A 24,155-nucleotide genomic window follows, 5' to 3' on the forward strand; every position below is an offset into this window, starting at 1 on the left:
AGAAAAGTGTAGAAACTTTCTCTCCTAGTGAAGTCTAACTGCCTAGATATAGAACTAACTGCCTAGGGCCAGTAGGGAGACTAAGTGACCTGCACAATATTTGGCTCAGATAAGTCTTTGAAACTAGGTCTTCCTGACTCCAAGGTTGACTTTTTCTCTCCTATGCTGTGCTGTCTCTCACTTCAGGTACCCTTATTCCCATTTTTACAAATGAGGAAACTGAGGCACAGAGAAATTAAGTGACTTACTCAAGGTCACATGTCTATAAAGTAGAAGAGATGGAATTTGAACCCAAATCTCCTCTACATAAATTCAACATTCTATATGACCTCTTTTCCAAATAATTTCCCAAACAAGTCTAACCCTAGCCAGAAGACTTCTAGACCTGACCCGAGAAGAATGAGAAGTAAGTAGGGTTCCGGACTGTCATGGTCCTGAAATGCTATTCTCAACCCAGGGACTCTCCTCACTAAGTCAGAAAGGGGACTTGAAGTCACAAGCCCTCCTTTTGCACCCAGAGGTGATTTCCAATTCATCTGTGACAACTTAAAAATAGGTCAGTCTTTGGCTTCAACTTCTGTGGTGACCCTTTAATTGAAACCAGTTCTTTGCATTTTCTTTAATTTGGAAAAAAAATCATTAAAGGAAAACACAATAATAAGCCAAGATAAGATAAAGCCACCAAACAATCCAAACATCATTTTGTTGTTGTTAGATTTTTTTCCCCCCCTAAAAATAAGGCATGGTTCTACAGGCCAGTCTTTCTCCTCAGGATGCTGCTGTCCAAGCTGAAAGATTTCACTGCTTGGGGGAAATCATTGCTTATTGTGCCTTTGGCGTTGGATCTCTTCATCATTAGAATCTTCAGAATTCCCTTTCCTGACCTTGACAGTCTATGCCCCTCTGCAGTCTGAGGTAGGCCAGAGCCTGGCCCACACCCTAACTAAAAGTTACACCATTTGATGGTTCAATGGGTTGGAAAGAGTGGTTTCATAGTAATTGTTTTCTAAAATCATGACTGCCAGGAAAGAATTGGCAAGAGTGTGCAGTCTTAGGGCAGTATGTCGGCAATTGCATCTTGCCTCTGGGCTTTATACAACCAGCTTTTAATATCGGTCTCCTGATCTAAGAAATCTGAAGCCATTTGGATGACCTTGAGACTTAGCTAACTGTTTTTAATTTTAATTTTTTTGAGATATTGGAGGCAAGTCTAAGTATGGGAGATGGAACAGACTGGATGGAACTCCTGGGGGTTAGGGCTATTTTTTACCTTGTTTTGTGTTCTCCAATATTTCACACAAAGCCTGGCTCAAGTCTCTGACACCAGAAATGCTTGTTGATGGACAGACTATCAATATTCTAAGGGGGATTCTGACTCTCTCACCCAGTGAGCCAAAGCAGAGACGAGCTGTGCATTAATTCAACAAATTCAATTTAATTCTACAAACATTTATTAAAGCTTTAAGTCATTCCCAAGTGGGCTTGCTATTAGTAGCAAGTAGTTTGGATCATGCCTCATGTCTAAGGCAAGCTGTGTTTGGGGCCAGGGATGCCAGGGCTTGGGAAGATACTGTTTCCTACAATTCCAGAGTGCTTGGAGAGTGAATTCAAATCCCAACCCCCTCGATGGCTTTGGGCACACAATTTAACATAACATCATGTCTTTATGGAATAAATTTTAACTATTATTTCTTTTTCCTTAACTTCAAAATGAGAGGAGTAGAATTAGATGACCTCAATATTCCCTTCCAGCAGGAAATTTCTGAAATCCAATAGGGATTTCTTAAACTTAAAATATTCAGACTGCCAAGTCTGGATTCAGAAAAACATGGGCTAAAATTTCACCTATGATACTTTTGTAACTTTAAGTAGGTTGTGTTAACTCTGGGAATCTTGACTTTCTCATCTGAAAAATGGAAGCAATAATCAATCTCATTATATCATAGGGTTCTTATGAGGATTGAATATGGGTGGACACATATGCAGACATAGACATATGGATATGTGCCTCCCTCTAGAGAGGGCACATTGGCAGACTTTCAAATAATAGATATGTATGTAATAAATAATAATAATAACAATAATAATAAATTGTCCATTTTCGAAGAAGACCATGACATCAGGGAGGTGATACCATGACAAGCACATGAATTGGACAGGAGTGAGGGGAGGCTGTGCTGAGTCCCCAGCCTCACTTTCTCCCCCAGAGTCATCTGGGTCCAGTGGCCAGAAATGAATCAGGATGACTAGGGATGGCCCTAGATGAGAGACAGTCAAGGTTAAGTGACTTGCCCAAGATCATCCAGCTAGTAAGTAGCCAGTGTCTGAGGCTGAATTTGAACTCCTGTCCTCCTGAATCCAAGGCCAGTGCTCTATCCACTGCACCATCTATATGGAGGAAGCAATCCCAGTGAAAGCAAAATAACCTGCCCAATGATTCCCAAAACAAGAAATGGCATAGATCAAATTCCAAACCATGTCCTTTTGATTTCCAATCCATGGGCTTTCTGATACACTATCAATTTCGTCAGTGACGGGACTAAACTTCTTTGTAATAAGTGGTATTAGATATAAGCAGAGAAAGACCTAGCTTGAATCTTACTTCAGTACTCCTTAGCTATGTGATGCTGAAGAAGTTATATTACCTCTTTGAATCTCTGAATCTTTACCTGTAAGATGGGGAGGGTGGCACACAATTCACATTATGAGATCGTTATGGGGTCAAAAATAGCTTATCTATGTAAATTACTTTGCAAACTTCAAATAAAATTCTTATATTCTTCTTATTTTTTGTTTTTCTTTTCTTTTTTGGTAAGACAACAAGGTTAAGGGACTTGCCCAAGGTCACACAGCTAGTATCAAGTGCTAAGGCTGGATTTGAACTCAGGTGTTCCTGATTAGAAGACCATTTCACCACCTGTCTGGCCCTTACATTATTCTTATTAGAAAGTCATGCCAGGCAACTTCTCATGGATTCTTTTCAAAGATAGCCGCCTCTGTGATTTCTTGAACCCTCCTTTAAAAAATGGAGATTTGTCCAGAGGTAGATTTAGAGGTAAAAGTGTCTTCAGAGGTTGTTTTTTCTGTTAGGTTTTTGCAAGGCAAATGGAGTTAAGTGGCTTGCCCAGGGCCACACAGTTGGGTCATTATTAAGTGTCTGAGGCCGGATTTGAACTTGGGTACTCCTGACTCCAAGGCCGGTGCTTTATCCACTGCGCCACCTAGCTGCCCCTCATTAAATGACTTTTTAAGAGGTCACACAGGTGGCAACAAGTAGTAGATTCAGGATTCAACATTGGTCCTGCCATGGAAAGTCAAATGCCTTGCTGTTCCATTGTATTGTGTTTACTATATAGTGCGACCAGGCTTTTTAACACACATGAACACATGGGACTGCTTGCCCAAGACTAATCATAGATAGTTGGAAACTGTAGCATCTTTCCATATATTGACACCTAATCTAATCAAATGAGCATTTGCTTTTTTAAAAAAATTATTTATTGATTTTTAATTTATTGAAGGCAATGGGGTTAAGTGACTTGCCCAAGGTCACACAGCTAAGTCATTATTAAATGTCTGAGGTCAGATTAGAACTCAGGTTCTCCTGACTCCAGGGCCATGTGTAATCCACTGTGCCACCTAGCTGCCCCCCAACAAGCATTTGTAGTATGTTTCCGATATATAAGGGAATGGGCTAGCTACTAAGGCTACCAAGATAATATAAAAATAAAATAGATCAACAAGAAAGATTCCTTCCCTTCAGGATCTTATATCCTCCTGGGAGGATACAACGTGTAAACGGATAGATACGTGAACATTTGGGGAGAAGCAAGAGGACTAGGCAAATGAAATCTTCACTTTTTTGGGGTCATGGACATCTTTGGTAGTTGGATAAAGCCAAAAGACCTTTTTCATAATAATGTTTTGAATACATAGGCCTGCAGTGAAAACTAATTATATTTAAATACAGCTATCAAAATATTTTTAAAACAAGTTCACAGACCCCAGGATAAGAACCCCTGGTAGAGAAATCAGGAAAAACTTCCTGTAGGAAGTAAATCCTAATATGAGCCTTAAATGCAGCCAGAGAAAAGAATAACATCCAATGTGGAATTAGTCATTCTTTGTGTAGTTTTTTTTCCCTAAGAAAAGGTGAAATCAGCTTTAAAATAGTATATCCTGGAGAGGTGGACAAATGCTTGATGCATAACCTTTTCCAAGAGCCAGCACTGGATTTCTTTTTAATTGACTGTCTTTCCTCTGTGTTAAATGAGAATAATTAAGGCCCTTTCTGAAAGCTCGACAAATCGCTGGTTCTCATACATCAGGTTTGTTTCCTTGGAGTTATTTGGCTGGAGAAATATGTTCATAATCAAGGACCTAGGATTTATAGAATCATTAGTGCTTGGGTGAGAAGCTTATTATATACAAGCCTTTCTTGAAATAGAATAGAATATGTGCTACTGAGAAGTTGATGTGCTGGGGATTTCTTCCATCTCCAAAACCCAATTCCACTCTCTTCCATTTGGTGAACCTGGATTAGGCCCCTAGCCTTTGTGAGGGAGATTACCAAGCATCCTAAATAAACAATTCCTAACCTCAAGGAGATTTCATTCTACTGTGAAAAACAGAAGGTACATAAAGGAAACAAATTAATTGAGAAAAGGAATGGGGAAAAAACCCAGTACCAAGTATTAGGGAAGAGAACTGGCTTCATGTAGGAGGTGGCACCTGATCTAATCTTTTAAGGGAACTGGATGGAGAGGAAGAACATTCTAGATCTGAGGGCATAGCCTATACTAGTATGTCTAGGTCGAAGATGGAATGACTTGTAGGGGGAACTCTTAATAATTCATTCACTGGGGATTTTGGTCATCTTACCCAGAGACCCAACTCAGAGAGGTGAAGGATGTTAATTCAACAAATTTAATGTTAAAAATATGATATTTAAAAAACTTTAATTTAAAATATTTTAATATTTTAAAAATCTTTTAAAATTCTCAAGTTGGTTTTCTGATAGTGACAGGGCCTAGTGGATTGGATCTGTATGACCCTATCTAAAGTGGGCTATGCTTATGGAAGCAATTTAAGGAGTTGGGAAGGCACTACGACTCTATGAATTCTGGTGCAGTGGAAATTGTGTTGTATTTGAAGTAGAGAAGATAATGATCACTTTCCAACTGTGACCCCAAGCAAATCACTTGTTCTCTTTAAGACTCCGTTTCCTTAAGTGTAAAATGAGGGGATTGTATTAAATACTTTCAACAATCCATGTTTTAAATTTGTGATCCTAATAAACTTTCTATGTCTTGGGTTCCCATCACAGTCTATGTAAGTTTATTGCTATTATATCAGAAAAAACTATCCTTAGAAATTTTTTCTTTGTACCCAGAATTTTTATTTTTATGAAGATCCAAGTTAAGATGGAAATACCCTTGGAAAGGTCACATCTTCAGCCATTATTCAACACTTAATATATACTCATTGCTTGACTGATCTTTTTAGAATAAGAGTTAGACTTCTTATTCTAACCGAGAAGAGATTGAAAGCAGAGGGAGTAGAATTAGCAAAAAGTTGCAGGATTCAGTACATGAAACAATGGAGCAGAATCTTCATGAAAAGGGCAAAAGAGGAGTTGATATCAAAGGCATAGTTTGTGGGGTTTCCCTCTGCAAGGACTGCAGAGTGCTAAATAAAAGCATCATTTGTGATTGGTAGGTGTTGCAAATGCCAGATAAGCACATTGGAAAAGGTCACATCAGATGTCCTTGACCTTCTCAGTAGAGTAATATGTGAGGTCATCTGCTGAGAGACTAGAGTGGCAGGAAACCCGGGTTCTCAGGAAAGTGGGAAAAGGCTTAGAATAGCACATTGTAGAGTGTTGTCCAACATGTTTCAGAGATGAAAAAGGGGGATACCTGTGAATCAAGAGGAGTTCAGAAAAGGAGAGAGGATGGGCTTGTAGGAGACATGATTAATATAACTGTTCCTGGCAGCTTAAGAGTAGCAGCAGAAAATATTTGGGTATGGGTGTGCCAATGTCTTCTTTTTCTTCCTCCTTCTCCTTCTCCTTCTCCTCCTCCTCCTCCTCCTCCTCTTCCTCCTCCTCCTCCTCCTCCTTCTCCTTCTCCTTCTCCTCCTCCTCCTCCTCCTTTAAAAGGTTGCTGTGAGGATCAAATGAGATAATAATTATTAAATGCTTAGTGTGTAGTGGGCGTGATATAAACTTTAGATATTATTTTTACAATTCCCCCCCACACTAAAAACCCTTCTTTACTTTTGTTGATAGCAATGCCATCTTCCCAGACCTCAGATCTGGATATACTTCACTCTTCACTCTCCTTACCCCCCCCCCCCCCACCATATATCTAGTCAATCACCAAATGTTCCATTTCTAAAGCCATAATATCTGTCTGCTCACAGACCAGTCACATTATATTGGGTTCTTCTTGTCTCTCACTTGGACTATTGCAATGATCTCCTAATTAGTCTCCCCACAGCAAGTCCTTTGCCCTTTCAACTTGTCCATATCATTGTGGCAATGATTTGCATTAAGTACAGATCATGTCACACCCTACCCCTCACTCAAGAAAAACTCATCTCCCTATTTTCTAAAATAAAATACAAAATGATTTCATAATATGGCCCCCACTATCATTATTTGTTTTTTTTTTCCTTTTGGTTTTTTGCAAGGTGATGGGGTTAAGTGACTTGCCCAAGGTTATACAGTTAGTTAATTATTTTATTTTATTTTTTTAGGTTTTTGCAAGGCAAACGGGGTTAAGTGGCTTGCCCAAGGCCACACAGCTAGGTAATTATTAAGTGTCTGAGACTGGATTTGAACCCAGGTACTCCTGATTCCAGGGCCAGTGCTCTATCCACGGTGCCACCTAGCCGCCCCTCAGTTAGGTAATTATTAAATGTCTGAGGTCAAATTTGAACTCAGGCCCTACTGACTCCAGGACAGTTGCTCTATCCACTGGGCATAGCTACCCCATGCTGCCACCTATCATTCTTGTCTCCTTCCATATTGCTCCCCTTCTTGTCCTCTGTATTCAGTCCAATTTCTGTTTCTCATACAAGCCATGTCATCTTTCATCTTTTCATCTTTGCAATGATCATCCCCATGCTTAGAATCTACTCCCCTTTCACCTCTGCTCTATAAAAATCCCTCAGTTCCTATAAGATGCAATTTCAGCACCAGCTTGTACATTTTATCTTTTTGATCTCCCTACCCTCCTTAATTAGTAATGGCCTCTGCTCCTTTCCTTCCTTTTATGTTGTTTTCTAGTTATTTAGTTATGTCTGACTCTTGGTGCTGCCTTCTCTGGTTTTCTTGGCAACGATACTGGAGCAGTTTGCCATTTCCTTCCCCAGCTCATTTTACAGATGAGGACACTGAGGCAAGCAAAGTTAAGTAACTTGCCCGGGGTCACACAGCTTAGAAAGTTGTCTGAGACTGGATTTGAATTCAGAAAGATGAGTCTTCCTGACTCCATGACCAGTGCTTTGCGCTCTCTGGTGTTATCTAGCTCTATTTCTTTCCTAGTTACTTCATCTTTATTTTAGACTTACTTGATATGAGTGTGTTCTCTGACTTTTTTAAAAATAATTTTTGAAATAGCACAAATTTTTCCCCATCAGAGAATTTTAAAAAGGTTTCATGTGAAACTGTGAATCTATTATGCACATTTTGCTAGCTTTAAAAAATATGTAATAAAGTTCTCCTGTAACTTTCTTTTTTTCCTTCCCTCTCCACTCTACTGCCCACCCTCCCCCAAACCCTAGAGATGACTCCCTTGAGATACAAATATGATCCCTTAGCAAATTAACTCCTTTGAAAATAGAAGTTTTCTTTTCAGTTTTTGGTGCTTGTCTCCCCATCAATTGGTCTAGTGTCCGGTACACATAGGAGCTTCATAGATGCTAAATGAGTGACTGACTGAAGGACAGAGGATGGAGGACTCGAGAATGCATCTTGCAAGTAGCTGAGCACAGGAAAGGAAGCAGAAGCCAGAAGAGTGAGAATGGACTCGGGGCAGTAGGAACGGTTTCCCTCTTTTCTTTTGCATCTCGATGCTTAGCACACTGTTCCATTTGTCACAGTTGTTTGATAAATTGTGGCAACCAGAGGGTAAATAATGATGCAGGCGCCCCACTTCTCAGCAGAGAAGAGACACACTCTGGGTGCAGAAGGAAACCCATTTTTGGGACCGCACCACTGTGGAAATCAGCTTTGCCTAAGTTTAGTTATTACAAGGGGATTGCTTTATTCCCCCCCCCCCCCCATAGTGGTGGGGAAGGAAAGGAGAAAGGAAAAAATGAACTTATTGGTAAATGTTGGGGGAAAAATAAAGTAAAAATGCAGAATGAAACCGGAAAAAAGTTTGAACAAGGGCAACATTTTTAAGAAAAACAACTTAGATTTTAGAAAGCCAGTCAGTGAAACGATCCCAGGAGCCCAAAGATAACACACCAGGACAGGCAATGCTACATACATTTTCATACATGATAAATGAGGACATGTGCTTCTATAGATGTCAGAAAGTTTTGAATGTCTCTCTGTCTCTCTGTCTCCCCACCCCCTTCTTTCTCTCTTCCTTCTTTTTCTCCTCTTTCTGTCTCCTCTTTCTCTGACTCCATCTTTGTCTCTCTTCTCTTTTTTTTCTCTCTGCCTCTCTCTGTCTCCATTTTTCTGTCTGTCTCTCTCTGTCTCTCTGTCTCTCTGTCTCTCTGTCTCTCTGTCTCTCTCTCTCTCTCTCTCTCTGTGTCTTTCCCTTTTGAATTGTCCAATGGGAGAAGAAGTGGGGAGGAGAGAGACAATAAATGCTTTTTAATTTTTTAGGCAATAATTAATGTTAAAAACATCCTTATCAATTATCGAGAGCAGAGAGAAGCCCAAAGACTTGATATCAGGTTGCAGGAGAAGAGGTGCCAGAGGAGTGATGGACATTTCATGCTCATAGAGGAAGACCTTAGAGTGCAACGTATGGAAGATGTAGTCATTTTAAATGGGAAAAAGGAAGGAAAGTGAAATATTAATTCATTTGATCCTCACAACAACCCTGTAAGGTAGGTGCTATGGCTATCTTATTGAACAGTGGAGGAAGTTGAGGACAGTTTTAAGTGACTTGTCCTGTGGTGCACAGCTATGAAGTGTGGCAGGTTAGATTTAAATTTGTTTTCCTGACACCAAGGGAACTGGAGTAGTGTCGTGGATACAGCACCGAGCCTGGAGTCAGGAGAATCTGAATTCAAATCTAGTTTCAGATCCTTGTGTGACCCTGGGCAAGTCACTTCACCTTGTTTACCTCAATTTCCTCATATGCAGAATGAGCTGGAGAAGGAAATGGAGAGGCACTCCAATATCCTGGACAAGAAAACTCCATCACAAAGAGCAAATGCAACAACTGGACAACAACTTCCTGACGGCAGGCCCAACACTCTCCCCTGGACCACTAGCTCCCTCTAATGATTGTGAATGCTCAGGTGTAACCCTTTGGTACAAAGCCATAGAAGATGAGGAGATTGTACAGCTAGGAATCGGGGGCTTACTGAAGCCATCAAATATTACAGGATATTCACTTCCTCTGTGACCTTGAACAAGTCTCAAATTTGAATTTTCTCCTCTTCCTTTGTCCCTGATCACTCTATTGTAAGGGGGGGGGGTCTATGAGATCTAAGAGAGCCTGCAAACTGTAAAGAGAATTATAGCTTTGGTGAGGGAGTCCTTCAAGGCTAGAGGAGGCCCAGAGAAGTCTAATAATTTGTCCAAGGTCACCAAGCTGGCAAGAGAAAGAGCTGAAATTTGAAGTTGCTATCCCTTGACCCAAAACCACACTTCTGTTTTCTAAAAAAGATCCAATTCAGTCCCTTGAAGAATTGAGAGCCCACTCTCCAGGGACCTGGAGCTGGAAGGAGCTCCTCAAATGTGGCAGAAAGGCTGGCTTGGCAGTGTTGAGATGGAGGGAGTCTTGGGCATCTTTCAGAGGCAGCTTCAAGTTCCCCCTGGGGCAGACCCTGCAGCCTATTAAAGAGAGAACACTGGTGATTTGCTTGGTGGGAGGCAGCACCATTGTCTGGATTAGAAATGAAGTGTGTGTGTGTGTGTGTGTGTGTGTGTGTGTACATGTGTCTATGTGTGTGCATGCATGTGTGTGTATGTGTGCACATGTGTGTACATGTGTGTGTGTGTGTGTGTGTGTGTGTGCGCGCGCGCGCGCGCCTGGGGTGGGGGGGGTGGATTTCATCTCCTTGCTCCCAATGGCCATCCAAACAAGCAGCATCTTGCCTCTGTAGGGATGACTGAACCAAGCTGCCGGTGGGAGCCCAGAGAAGTCTCCCCCTTCGTAACGGCCCTGGCCAAGATGGCTTCTGGCTGAGCCCATGCCTGTCTCTTGAAGACCTCCTGGGTGGTGGCTTGCCCATATTTGAAACAGAGAATGAATTACAACTGGTCTTGTCCAACAGTGTTTTCTGCAGAAAATGCCTTTGGATTCTTGGGACATCCCCACCCCCATTCTTATTGTTATCAACTTCTAATGAAATGGTTCTCATTCACTGTAGGTGTCTCCTTGAAATGGAGTTGAAAGTGTCTGTCACTCTGCCAGAAGCAACACTTCAACAGATAAGATGCTAGGTCTGCCAAGATTAACAAATAAATGCAATCTCTAGCAGAGGTACCCTATTGACTTAGCATGACCCTAATACTCCAGTATAAATTCATTGCTTCCATGCTTTCAGGGTCTTAATTCTAACCCAAGTTTAACATTCCAAGGTTTATGGAACTGCCATTTGTGGCTGATTTTCCCTAGATTCCTTGGGGCCATGGTAATTTGCCTAACACTGGGTCAAAAGTCCTCAGAGAATGTGGTTACATGGAAATTTTGTAGAACAGATTTCTTCTCCTGCTGTGAAGGAAACCAGACTTGTAGCCAGCCTTTCCACACTGCCCCCAAAGCTTCACCCCTGGGTAGCCTCTGTTACCAGATCCAGGCTTGCTCCTACTTCCCCCACCCCTCCAAAGGTTGAAAATGGAGATGGAGGCAGTGTGCGGTCAAAGGCTCCATTATGGGTGGGGGGAGATATAAGCCAGGCATTGTCAAGGTAATAGGAGCTAGAATGCTGCTCTGAGAAATGCTTAGTGGGTATTGTGTCAAGTAATTATGATTCACTGGCTCACTGGGGCCGGTGGCAATGGCAATCTAACAGGAGGCACTGACCCAGAAAACCTTAATAGAAATGGAGAATTCCCCTGCTTTTCACTCAGGATGCCCAGATTTGGATTTTTCTGCCTAGTTCCCCCCAAGTTCAGTTGGTACCAGCCATAGAGGAGACCTTTGGGATGCAGATGTGTGCATGCCTACCCCTTCTGCATCACAGTTGCCACCACACCATAACCTGAACTTTTTAGTAGGCTCTGTCAGTAAGCAATTGTTCTGTGGAGATTAAGATTAATTGCCGTATTTATTATTTTTATAGCAGGTTGTTAGAAAAATATATGTGAGTTTATATGTCAAATGAAGATCACCCCTTCCAACAGCTGCTCTAGGGAAAACTTTTAGCCAAAAGGCTTTCTGTCACAGACCTCTGGTATTAGGGATGGAATTCAACCTAGACAAGAGCCTCAATCAGAGATGAAATCAATTGAGCAGAGAAGAAACACATAATGACAAATAAAGTCATCAATTATGCTATGTGTATTTAAAAAAAAACCCATGCCCCTAAATCTCAGTTCTTTTTTTAAAAGGGGAGAAAATTCACTGGATTTGGATGCAGAAGACCTGAGTTCAAATTCCAATGGCAGTGGTCTAGGTATCTTTTACGTCCATCCAGCCATAGATCTCTGATCATGGAAAAAAGGCCAACATTTACTTTCCTTTAAGAGCCAGTAATAGGAGTCCAGAGATCTGAGTTGTCACTGGAACTCTCACCCACTCACAGGCCTCAGATGTCCATGTGTCTAGAAGGAATTCAGACAGCAGTGTATATAAGAAAGGTCCTTCTCCTCCCTCCTGTCTTCATCCTGGTTATACCAGGTAGAAGAGGGAGGACCTGCCATTGTGGAAGGTCAGAGAAGGGCAGGAATCTAATAGAGTTGGTTTTAGTATGGAGATCAAGGGTCAGAACAGAAGGAGGGGTGGACTCTGAGATCTCTTCTAACTCTTCCTTTAGGACTCTAACTGATGAAAGCATCAAGGAGAGACATTGAGTCCACCAAAGAGGTGGCTAGGAAGGGGTCAATGTAGTCTGGAGACAAATGACAAGTGAGCAATGGATAAGCAAGCTGTCCAAATAGAAGTCCCATGCTATCGAGTGAGGATAGACCAAAAGGTCTACCAGCGATAATCTGAAGAGTGGGGGATTGGCAAGGTGGTACCCCTTGATTCAGATTCTCAACTCTGAAAGCAGTTGGGGCTAGGCAGCACATAGTTCCTTCTTCTTGTAGACTAAGTTTAGTCTTGTGAGTGTTCATTGACCCCTTGGACTGAAGCATGTTTTCAAGTATATAAAATAGATTTGTAGTTGTCGTGCAATCATTTTTAGTCATCTCTGACTTTTCTTGATCCCATTTGAGGTTTTCTTGGCAAAGACACTGGAGTGCTTTGCTGTTTCCTTCTCCAACTCATTTTACAGATGAGGAAAATGAAACAAACAGGGTTAAGTGACCTGGCCAGGGTCACACAGCTAAAAAGTGTTTGGGGTCAGATTTGAACTCAGAAAGAGTTCCAGGCTGATACTGTGTATGATATTATAAAGAAGCCAAGTTTATTGAAACACTTATTGGTTCTTATTTTCGTTTGGTTAGGCCATGGAGTTAAGTGACTTTCTCAAGGTCACACAGCTAGTAAGTCTCAAATGTCTGAGGCTGGATTTGAACTCCAGTCATAGAGGAGACCTTTGGGATGTAGATGCACGCATGTCTACTCCTTCTGCATCACAGTTTCCACCACATCATAACCTGAACTTTTTAATAGGCTCTGTCAGTAAGCAATTGTCCTGTGGACATAAAGTCCTGATTCTAGGGTTTGTGCTCTATGGGGTCAGTGCTTTATACACTGTGCCACCTAGCTGCCCCCAATAACTATCTATTGTTTTTTAAATTGACAGCCCCCCTCTCTCTCCTCTCTCTCTCTCTCTCTCCTCTCTCTCTCTCTCTCTCTCTCTCTCTCTCTCTCTTTCTGTCTCTTTGTTTCTATCTCTGTCTCTCTGTGATTCTTCATCTAGAGAGGTGAATCATCTGAGACCTCAAAGTTCTCAATTTTGGTTAGTGAGAATATATCCCTTAGAATAAGGAGAAGCTGGGAGACTCATGGACCTTAATGGTCATCCAGAAATGAGTCTTGAAGGGCCTATGGAACATTATTTAGATTGCTGGCTGCTTCACAGGGATACAGTTAAGTTCTGGTCTTTCACTAGGGATCCTAGAATTTATAGACTCCCCAGATGGGGAAGTGATTAAACTATGTATTTTATCTTATGTATCTAAAACCATTATTCTGAGGTGTCCATTGACTTTACCAGGTGGCCAGTTCATGCCCATGTCCATGTCTTGTCCATGTCCAAAGAAAAATGAAACACCCTGAGGTCACTTCCACTTCTGGCCAATTCTGATTTAACATGGCGACCACTGAGTTGAGGAAGTAACTCTTTGATCTGAAGTAGGTTGGTTAAGCCATCAATACCCTCTCCCCACCCCTACCCCCACCCTCACTAAGCTGGACCCTTAAAAAATGTTCATGAGAAAACCCAAGTGACTGGCAGGCAATTTCTCCATGCTCATGTGACTATTCCTTTTAATAGGTTTCTAAGAATGTTTTTAACAGTGTGCTTGATTGACTCCCAGGATGACAGGCTCCTGTGGTTTTCATTTTGAACTTTACTTAATCAAAACAATCAGGCCAATGAGAGAGAGAAAACGAGCCTGGCTCCTAATTTTTCTATTGTGTAGCCAGCTTACTGTTGCACATCTTAAAATAGATAATAGACTAAAAATAATTCAGTGGAGAACTATGGGGACAGGCTATCTTTGTGTATGGTAATCAAGTATGAAAATGGAGTGAGGCTTAGGAAACAATTTTTTTCCCTCTGGGATTTGAGAATTCACCAACATGTTGGTCTCCAGGGCATGCACAAAGCTTTCACCCCAAAAGAACCTCATCAGATATCCTAAGAATAAGTAAACACACAACAAGGGTCTTATGCCCCTTTTTATTCCTTTAGAGCTATAGAGAGCTAGCTTATTTTAGGATTGGAAGAGAATTCTCGGGGAGGATTGACAAAGATCACTGGACTGGTTAGTGGCTTAGCCACAATAAGGACCTTGGGTCTTCCCTATCCTCAACTGAGGGTTCTTCCTACAACTCAAAGATGCCTCCCTTGTTGACTCAGTTTTTTTCTGGGACACAATACCCACATTCCTTATTGGAGAAGATCTATGGGATATACTTGCCAATGACCCCAAAGATGCTGCTTCCAAAACATCTTCTGCTGCCCGGTTAGGATACTGGAAATTCTGAAGTGATTAGTCACATCTTTGTTTTAAGGTGTGGAAAGGCTCTTGAAATGCCAATAATATGCCCCATTAAATAGTAAACACTTTGGTACTATGGGATTCATAATCCCTCAAAAGCATTCAACCTAACTAGCCACAGGAGAAAAAAACAAGTGAATGGATTTTTCTAGTGCATGATATGCAGTGGTATGGGAGAGCCCCAAACCTTAACCATCAGGACATCAGTCTCAAATTGACATTGCAAATGGACAAAAATCTGGACTTAGAATTGAGCAGAAGGAGAGGGTGTATATCAGCTTGCTTTGGGGCAATTGTCAAGTAATATTAATGGTACCCAAGGAACCCCTGAACAACAGGCCCATCTTTTTAATACTATTAATTTTTGGATGATATTATATAGGTTGTAATCATCTATAACCAACTATTGAGACTTATGGAGCCTTGAGGCCACATAGAGGCTCAGAAATTTACCTGTGGGGTGTCAGGGAAATGTAATTCTGAACAGAAAATATTGTTTTGTCCCTACCCTGGAGGAGAAATTCTGATAGGGAAAAATTTGTACTCAGTCCAAGATGTGGTGGTGGTAGTGCAAGGGAGGGGAAGAGAGGGGAAGAGGAGGAAGGAGAAAAGAGAAAGAGGAAGGGGAAGGGAGAGAGATGGGCAGAGAAACAGAAAGAGAGATAGGGATGAGAGACAGAGAGTCACAGAGAGACAGAGACAGAGAGAGACAAAGAAAGAGAGAGATAGAGACAGAGATAGAGACACAGAGAGAGGGATAGAGACAGAGAGAGAGACAGAAAAAGAGAGAGATATTGAGGGGGAGAGAGACAGAGACAAAGAAAGAAAGAGAGAGAGAGAGAGAGGGTGATAGAGTGTGATAAAGAGACAGAGATAGAGAAAGAAACAGAGATACAGAGATGTTGAGATAGAGAGAGACAGAGACAGAGAGAGAAAGAGTGATAGAGACAGAGAGGCAAAGACAGAGAGTGATAGAGATAGACAAAAAGAGACAGAGACAGACTCAGAGAAGTGTGAGAGAGAGACAGAGACAGAGAGACAGACTTGAAAGACAGAGAGAGACAGAAAGACAGAGAGAGAGACAGAGAGAGACAGATAGGAGACCAAGACCCTTGTGGAGATGTTTTATCAATAAAGTTCATAGACTAGAGCCTACTAGAATCTGCATGTTGCAGACTTGGCTATAGGAAGCATAGCCTCCACTCAGGAAAGGAACTGAGGAAAATGGCTCAAGGGGTCCAAGACTGCTGTTATCTGTCCTTTCCAATCAGAGAAAGGAAAGTTAAGGTTCAACTTTCCTTCCTCTTCTTTCCTTATGTCTATAGCTGACAGTTCTTTTTCTCCATTTCTTTAAACTGCTTCAATTTTTTATTTATTTCATATAAAATATGATGGATAGTAATTTGAATGAATAGTTAATTAATAGAGCACAGGGAGCTTGTAGGAGAGGAGCCAATGAAGGAAATGTGGTACAAATTTATAATTTCCTACATTGCAGGTATAGATAGATAAGCCTTGGGCCTTCTCTTAGAACTATCATCCTTAGGTGATGGAGTTGCAAGGAATCAATGTTCGGGTGGTTTAACCCAACAGACATCTCAGGGAGCTCTGTCCTCCTGAGATGAAACAAGTTAGAGGCATGGACTAAGGGAAGATCACCTTGTGGTCCAGCACCCAGTGGGAGGAGAAAGGTGTGATCTAGAAAGAATGGCAAGACTTCCAAAGGGTCATGGTTATTCTCTCAGTTATAATTAGCCCCAAACTCTGCCTCGCAGTATTATCTGCAGTTGGCAAACTTAATACCAGTCTCAATAGAACTGAGGTTATAGATCACTCAAAGGGCAGGAAAAGTGGATGGTAGTTATACATAACAAGTAAGGAATTGTGCAGAAGGGGAATGGAAGAAATGACTTGGACTAATTGCATAGTGAAAATGAGGGACGACTGAAAGTCTATAAACTCCACTAAATCCAAATAATGTCAGGAAAACTAGTGGAAGGTTGGGGCAGTTAGGTGACTCGGAGAATAGAGCATGGGCTCTGGAGTCAGGAGATTCTGAGTTCAAATCTGACCACAGATAATTAATAATTACCCAGCTGTGTGACCTTGACCAAATCACTTAACCCCATTGCTTTGCAGAAACAACAACAAAAGAGGCAGCTACGTGGTGAAGTGGATAAAGCACCAGCCCTGGAGTAAGGAGTGCCTGGGTTCAAATCCGGTCTCAGACACTTAATAATTACCTAGCTGTGTGGCATTGGGCAAGCCACTTAACCCTGGTTGCCTTGCAAAAACCTAAAAACAAAACAAAACAAAAACAACACCTAAAAACCCAACTAGTGGAAGGTCCCAACATGATGGGTAAACCCCCTTGTGGTGGATTTATGGGAACATGTTGTGAGAAGGAGTATTCAAACTGGCAACATCATCGAGTGATAGAGTAAGATTGGTGAAAGCCAAATGGATTTTTCAGGTCTGATGTGATTGAACCCCATGGCCTCAAAACCTTCAGACTCTAGAATTCAAAACTATAAGTGAATCCATGCAACTTTATTTGATTCTGGGGGTGGGGGTGAGGTGGGAGTGGTCAATTGAGCTGAAGACGGAGCCTTAAAGTTCTCATCCTAATTCTTCTTCCATTATGTGGTCTTGGATTCTAACTTCTCAGTCCCTCAGTCGCCTCATAGGGAAAATGGGAAGAACACCATTTGAACTGATAGTCTCACACAAAGAGAAGTTTGAAAGAGAGATGAAGACTGTATTTGGCGATTTCCGGAGTTATATACCCAAAGGTTAGAGATCATATACAGAAAAGGACTGGGAAGTGTCTTATAAATGCAAAATCATATCATTAATGTAATTCCTCCACTAAAATCTTTTTTTGAAAAGATTTTATTTATTTTGAGTTTTACAATTTTCCCCCCAGTCTTGCTTCCCCCCTCCACAGAAGGTCGTCTGTTAGTCTTTACAGAACCTCCACTAAAATCTTACTCCATTGTGCAGCAAGGACATAATCCTGGTTCTCCAAGAGTTTTACAATGAAAATTCAGTCTCTGGAAGGTGTTGCCTAGATGGAAATTCTTTAGGTAAGAAACCAGTGACAGAGTATGTGTTGGTCTTCTGAAAAATCACCTAACTATATCTGGAACCAAAGGATTGGCCACCAAGTGCTACAGTCTTCTTAGCCCCAGCAATAAAGACCATCTGCTAAATCACAGGGGGGTGGTAATCTCCCAAAGGAAGTGGTGCTCACATGGAGCCTGCATTTTTATTCAGATCCATTTTATTAAATAAACAGGAGTGACTAATATAGGCAAGGTATGTTGCTAAGCATGGTGAGGGGGGTAAAAGAAGCATCAAACAAAAGGAATCCCTTGACTCAAGTAGCCTGCTTTCTAATGGGGAGGGCAGGGCAATTTGCAAAGAACTGAGAAATGAGTTGGACGTGAAGAAGTGACGATTCAAAATTGTTACCAACATTGCTGCCACTTTCAGGCTAAGGGCAGATTATATTGGCTTTGTTTTTAAAGTTTTATTGATGTCTTTTCTTTATATATCATGCACATTTCCATATACACACCTTCCCCCTCCCAACCCTTCTTTAGACGATGAACAGAAGAAAAACTTTATTAAGCAAAATAAAAGTACATAGCCACCATCTCTGACATACAGATATTCTGTACCAACTGTTTCCCCACATCTCCAATGAAAGGAGGGAGGTGCATTTCCCCATCACTTTTTGGGGGATCAAATTGGTCCTTATAGTTACACAGTGTCTATCTTCATTTCATTTCTCTTTTCATTTCAATGGCTGTTGTCATTGCCTGTATTGCTATCCTGATTCTGTTTACTTCACTCTCCATCACTTATAAATCTTTCTGTGTTTCTCTGGGGATTAGATCATGCTTTTCAGCTTTGTACATTTATGAATATTAGTGTCTTTTCAGGAGAGAGAGAGAGAGAGAGAGAGATTAAAAAACTACAAAAAAAACCAATTCAATCTGATGTCTCCAGATTACTAAATCTATTCTTTTAAAAATAAAATCTTAAAATAAATAAATGAATAAATAAAATCCTCTAAGTCAAGACTACAGAAAAGGACACTAACATTCATAAATTACAAACTTGTTTGACCTTGGGCAAATCATTTAACCTCAAAGGGCCTCACTTTTCCTTATCTACAACATGATGAAATTGGATGAGCTACTGCCTGCCATACCTTCTATTTCTAGATGGAAGATCCTCTTATCTTCTAACTGAACATAAGACATTTGTGATGTCCTCCATCTGATCCCTGGTCCCTTGGAAGTCCTTAGAATCCTTCTGCTCCACCCTTCCATCTCTATTCTCTGTTGTGGGGTATGAAAAGAGCCCTAAGCAGTAGCATAGGAAAGAGTTAAGTTTTCTTGTCACTTCTCCCCCAAACCTTAGCTTGTTTCATGAAACATTTTCTTTAATGAAAACTTTTCTCTTCCAAGTCTGAACCGCTTACATAAGTCAAAGGTGAAAGAGAAGTGAGCATAAAATCATTCTTATCTGTTGGTGTCTATCAACCGAAAAGGATTCAGATGACTCTGAAATGGGACTCTGCCCTCTTCCTCAAAGAGTGACATGGCACCTTTGACCAGTTTCAAATGGATTTTTTAAAATGTTGAATAATGTAATAGAAGTCATTGAGCATATCCAAAGCTTTGGAAGATTCAGTGGTAGAACTAAAAAAAAAAATCAACTTATGTAATATGTCCACAGAAGCATTTCTAATCTGTCCTGAGTTATTAAAACATTTTCCACACATTTTTTCTCGAAGAATGCTCAACTGCCCATCGACAAGATTTTTCTTGACAATGGAGGCATTCCATTACAGTAACGTGAGCATTCAGCAGCCAGTTTTCCGTTGGCATCCTATTTATGTAGTTCTTGGGGTCAAGTGGGATTTGATTTTGCTTTCCTTTGAAAAAAGAACAGCTAATCTTATTACATAGCAGCATAGCAATGAGTGAACAAGGTCCCTGTTGCAAAGATGGACTTTCATTTGAAGGTCACTGAAGTCCCACTGCTAAGAGCCAGCTAACATTTTGGATTCAGTGACAGTATTCATGTTTACACAAATAACTGGTGGTGAATGAACCTCAGAGAGCTTGACATTCCAGAAAGATTGGCTCTAGGTCTGTATCCTTTGCTTAGTTTCAATTCAATAAAGAATTATCAAGCACTCTGCAGGGCCTGGGAATACAAAGATGAAATAGGTTCTCTGGTGTGGTAGATAGCCTGACCTGGAGTCAGGAAGATTCATCTTCCTCAGAAGCCTCAGCTGACCTCAGATACTTACTAGCTATGTGACCCTGGGCATGTCACTTAATCCTGTTTTCATCAGTTTCCTCATCTATAAAAAATGAGTTGGATAAGGAAATAGGAAACCATTCCTGTAGCTTTTCCAAGAGAACTCCAAATGGGGTCACAGTTGGACATAACTCAAAAATGATCAAAGAAACAAAGGGTTTATATTCTTTTTAAAAAATAATTTTTTTATTGTAATAGCTATGTGGAACATTTTGATGATTATTATTATCTATAACTATTATTTGGCACCTATGTGTTGAACACTGAACTAAAGGTTGTTACAAGCAAGTAAGGGAATCCCTTACCTTTAGAGGAGGGAAGGCAGCACACGAAAGAGAGCTACAAAGTAGAGGAGGGTGGATAGTCTAGTTGGGGAAGTGTAAGGATCTTGTGAGAAGGTGCAAAAATCTCACCTAACAGACCATGGAGAGCCAGATCTGACCCTGTTAATCCTTTGCTCAAGAAACTCCAAGGGCTCCCTATTACCTGAAGAATAAAGTGTAAATTCATCTCTTTGGCAGTTAAATTCCCTCATAACCCATTTCTAATTTAGCTTCCCAAACACATTACTCATACTCCCCATTACTAGCTTTATGAGAAAGCACTCTTCTTCTCCATGGTTCAGTGGAGCTGACATACTCCTTCCCTTTGTAGTAGTCCCCTTGGCCTAGAATGAATTCCTTCCTCCCTTCCAGCTTTTATATTTTCTACCTTCCTTCAAAGTTCAGTCCAAGTGCTACCTTCAACATTAAAGTTTCCCGGGTTTCCCTAGTTCTTCAGTTCCTCCAAAATTGGCACCTTTTGACTTAGTAGACATTTTGTATTTGCTTGTTAGGGGATAGTAAAATCTATCTCTAAGGGTTGTTGGGAGGATCAAATGAGCTAATATTTGTACAGTACTTAGCATTGTCTATATAGCAGATAGTAAGGACCATATTGATGTAAGTAGCCATTAATGTAATCATCACCATCACCATCACCAGCACCATTTGTTTCCTGATAGAATATAAACTCCTTGAGGGCAGAAGATAAATAAGAAATTATTGTAAGTTGATTGACACAGGAAGAGCACATAGACAACAGAATGAAAAGCCTGGGGTCAAGGAAGATGAGGACCCAGCAATGGTCAAATAATTCATTGATAACCTTGGGGAGATCAGTTTCAGTAGACTGAGAAATCCACTATGGATCCCTCAAAGATAAAATACAAACTCATACTCTAAGGCCCAGATATGGCATAGAAGTGAGTTTCTGAAAATTACCATTTTAAAAATCAAATAAGTATCTAATAAATGTTACTCAATGCCTAAAAGTCAATGAACAATGGTAAGAAGATTGGTTTTAGAATGAGAATTTGTTGTTCAGCTGTTTTTCAGTCATTTCCAACCTTTCATGACCCCATTAGAGTTTTCTTGACAAAAATGCTAGAGGCAAACAGGGTTAAATGACTTATCCAGCATCACACTGCTAATAAAGCTGGATTTGAACTCAGAAAGATGAGTCTTTCTGACTCCAGGCCTCTGTGCATTATGACCTAACCAAACTTTTCCTAGAATCAAAACATTTGATCTCAAATCTTAACTCTGATAATTAATAGCAGTATGAACTTGGTCAAGTTTTCTGATATCTTTAGGTCTCAGTCTTCTCATCTTCAAAATGGGGGTATTGGACTAGGGACCTCTAAGGTCCTCTGCCTTAGAGTTTTATTAATCTCTGATCCCAACAAATTAAGATACCTTTTTGTGCCCATCCAAGGAAAAAGAAATCATCAGAGGAGGGGTCAGTTGGAAAAGTTTCTCTCTAAAAATCTGGTCAGAGCTGGTAAGTTATTCCTGGCACAATACTCATAGTGATTAGCAATCTATTTATTGCAAAAGTTATGGAGAATCAGTTGTCTCCAATGGTCTCCAATTGTCAGTTATCTCCAATCAGTTGAACTCCAATTAAATTATTGAAATTTAATTTAGGAAAACCCCCTTTTATTGTAGTTTTCAACCATTTTAAATGTAAATTCTTGGTTTCTTCTATAGATTTGGGGGCGGTATATATTTTATTTTTGAGGTAGCTAGGTGGTCCAGTGGATAGAGTACTGGGCTTATCAAGAAGACTTCATTTCCTGAGTTCAAATCTGACCTCAGATGCTTACCAAGTCATTTGACCTGTTTGCCTTAATCCATCAGAGAAGGAAATAACAAACTAATCCAGTATCTTTGCCAAGAACACTTCATGGACAGTATGGAGAACTAGACATCACTGAACAAGGAACAGAAATATTTTATTTAAGAGAGAAAGCTTTTCCTGCATGGAATTAGTCTTCAGATCTTTTTCTTCCCTACAGAAGTAAAAAATATTTTCCCCTTTATCTCAGAATCATTTTATCCTCATTGAGTTGCAGCCCGAAAATTTTACTTTTCATTTCCTCCCATCTGCTGTGAGGCCCAGATAATATGTAATATTATTTCAGATTTATGGTGAAGGAAAATCAGAATCAGGTGATTAAAAGCCAAAAAAACAGACTTTTAACTGTTGAGATTTTAATGAAATCACATGTGATCCTAGGAAGCATAGTCTTCTTTCCTCATGGTGGAAAACAAGGGAGCTAAGCCTGAACAGTCTTAAATTTTTTTGTACATGAAATTTTTGCTGAGTAGAGTTACACACTGTGACAAAAAATGAAGCCTGTGGGAAAACCCTAAAACCACAGTCTGTAGGATATACCCAAATGGAAACTTATTTTTTGGTTTGTAGGCTAGTTGTATTTCCCATGAAGATAAAAGGCAGAATTTCAAAGGCAAAGTTCTCATTTTTCTCTAAGGAAATGGTGTCTTCTCATTCTATTGTTAAAAAAAAATTAAATCATTTTTTCTTTTCATGGAACCAGTGCCATTTTGTTGTCAATACCACAACTTAATTTTAAAAAATTATAAGGTCGTCACAGTCTTGCAATGACTATACATTTCAGGAAATGAATGAGAACTCCCTTAAATTAATTAGAAAGATATAGGAATGTGAGAATGGGACCCTGAGATTTCAGTTCAAGAGAACCAAGATCATGAATCCAAACCATTAGAGTGAATGGATTTAGTTGTTAGTCCTCTAGTTTATTCATTGTTGTGGACCTTAGGAAGCATCTAACGCAACTCTCACATTTGATGTGTGAGGAAACTGAGGCTCATAAATGCAGAGGATCTAACCAAAGGTTAAATTGATACTAGATAACAGAGATGACATCTAAACCCAGACTTGATATATCTACTTCACTCTAGCACCCTGTTTCCCATTTAAAAACTCATCCTCCTTTCTGCCAACTCCAAAAAAAGTGAAGAGAATCACAAAAATCAGAAACCATGTATGACTGAGGACCATTTTGTGCTTTCATCCATTTCATGGATCACCATGATCAGAAAAAATCCTTTACCTTTTTGGCTAACTTTCTAGTACATTCACATTTTAGTGTGAATTAATTGTTCAATTTATTTTCCTGTTCTGGGGAAAAATCAGATTAGATTATTAAGGGAATTCATTTTAGTGGACTTGAGGAGAGTTTTTATTAAATACAGAGGCACTGATGGGGAAGAGCAATACAAGATTCCTGGACAATGAAATTAGGGAAAGAGAATACCAAATTTTGACAGAGAAAGGGTACCAAACAGGAAAAGGAAGAAGACACTAATCAAAGGCTTTCTCTGAGCCATGATGTTGATAATGGTCCCCAGTTCTGAAAGTGGCAACTGGATCTAAAAAATCAAGTGGCTTGTTTTCAGTTAACAAGTAAAACTTGGACATGGAAATATATTCTTTGACTCTTGGCCATTGTTATTATTGCTAGTGTTCAGTCATTTGGCTGTATCCAAATCTTAATGACCCTATGTGTAGCTTTCCTGGCAAAGTTAATAGAGTGATTTGCTATTCCCTTCTCTAGTGGAGTAATGCAAACTGGGTTAATTGACTTGCCCAGGATCACACAGTAAAAATCTGAGACCAGATGAGTCTTTCTGTCTTCAGGCACGGTGCTCTATCCACTGAGTCACCTAATTTCCTCCTGTTCATTAAACCTGCTAAAATCCAGATAAAATTCAAGCTTATAGCTTCTTGTCTTACTATATAAAAAAAAAGAAACAAAAAACCCTATACTTCTAAAATGACTGACATGGAAAGAACTCCTAGAACCTAAGAAGGATAAGTGGTGGGGGGGAACAACCAAAAAACATCATATCCAAAGAAATTTGTTCTATCAAATTCTATCAGACCTACCTAAACAGGTCCTCTATTCTCCTTCCTC

This window comes from Macrotis lagotis, chromosome 8 (assembly GCF_037893015.1).
Source record: "Macrotis lagotis isolate mMagLag1 chromosome 8, bilby.v1.9.chrom.fasta, whole genome shotgun sequence".
Lineage (NCBI taxonomy): Eukaryota > Metazoa > Chordata > Mammalia > Peramelemorphia > Peramelidae > Macrotis > Macrotis lagotis.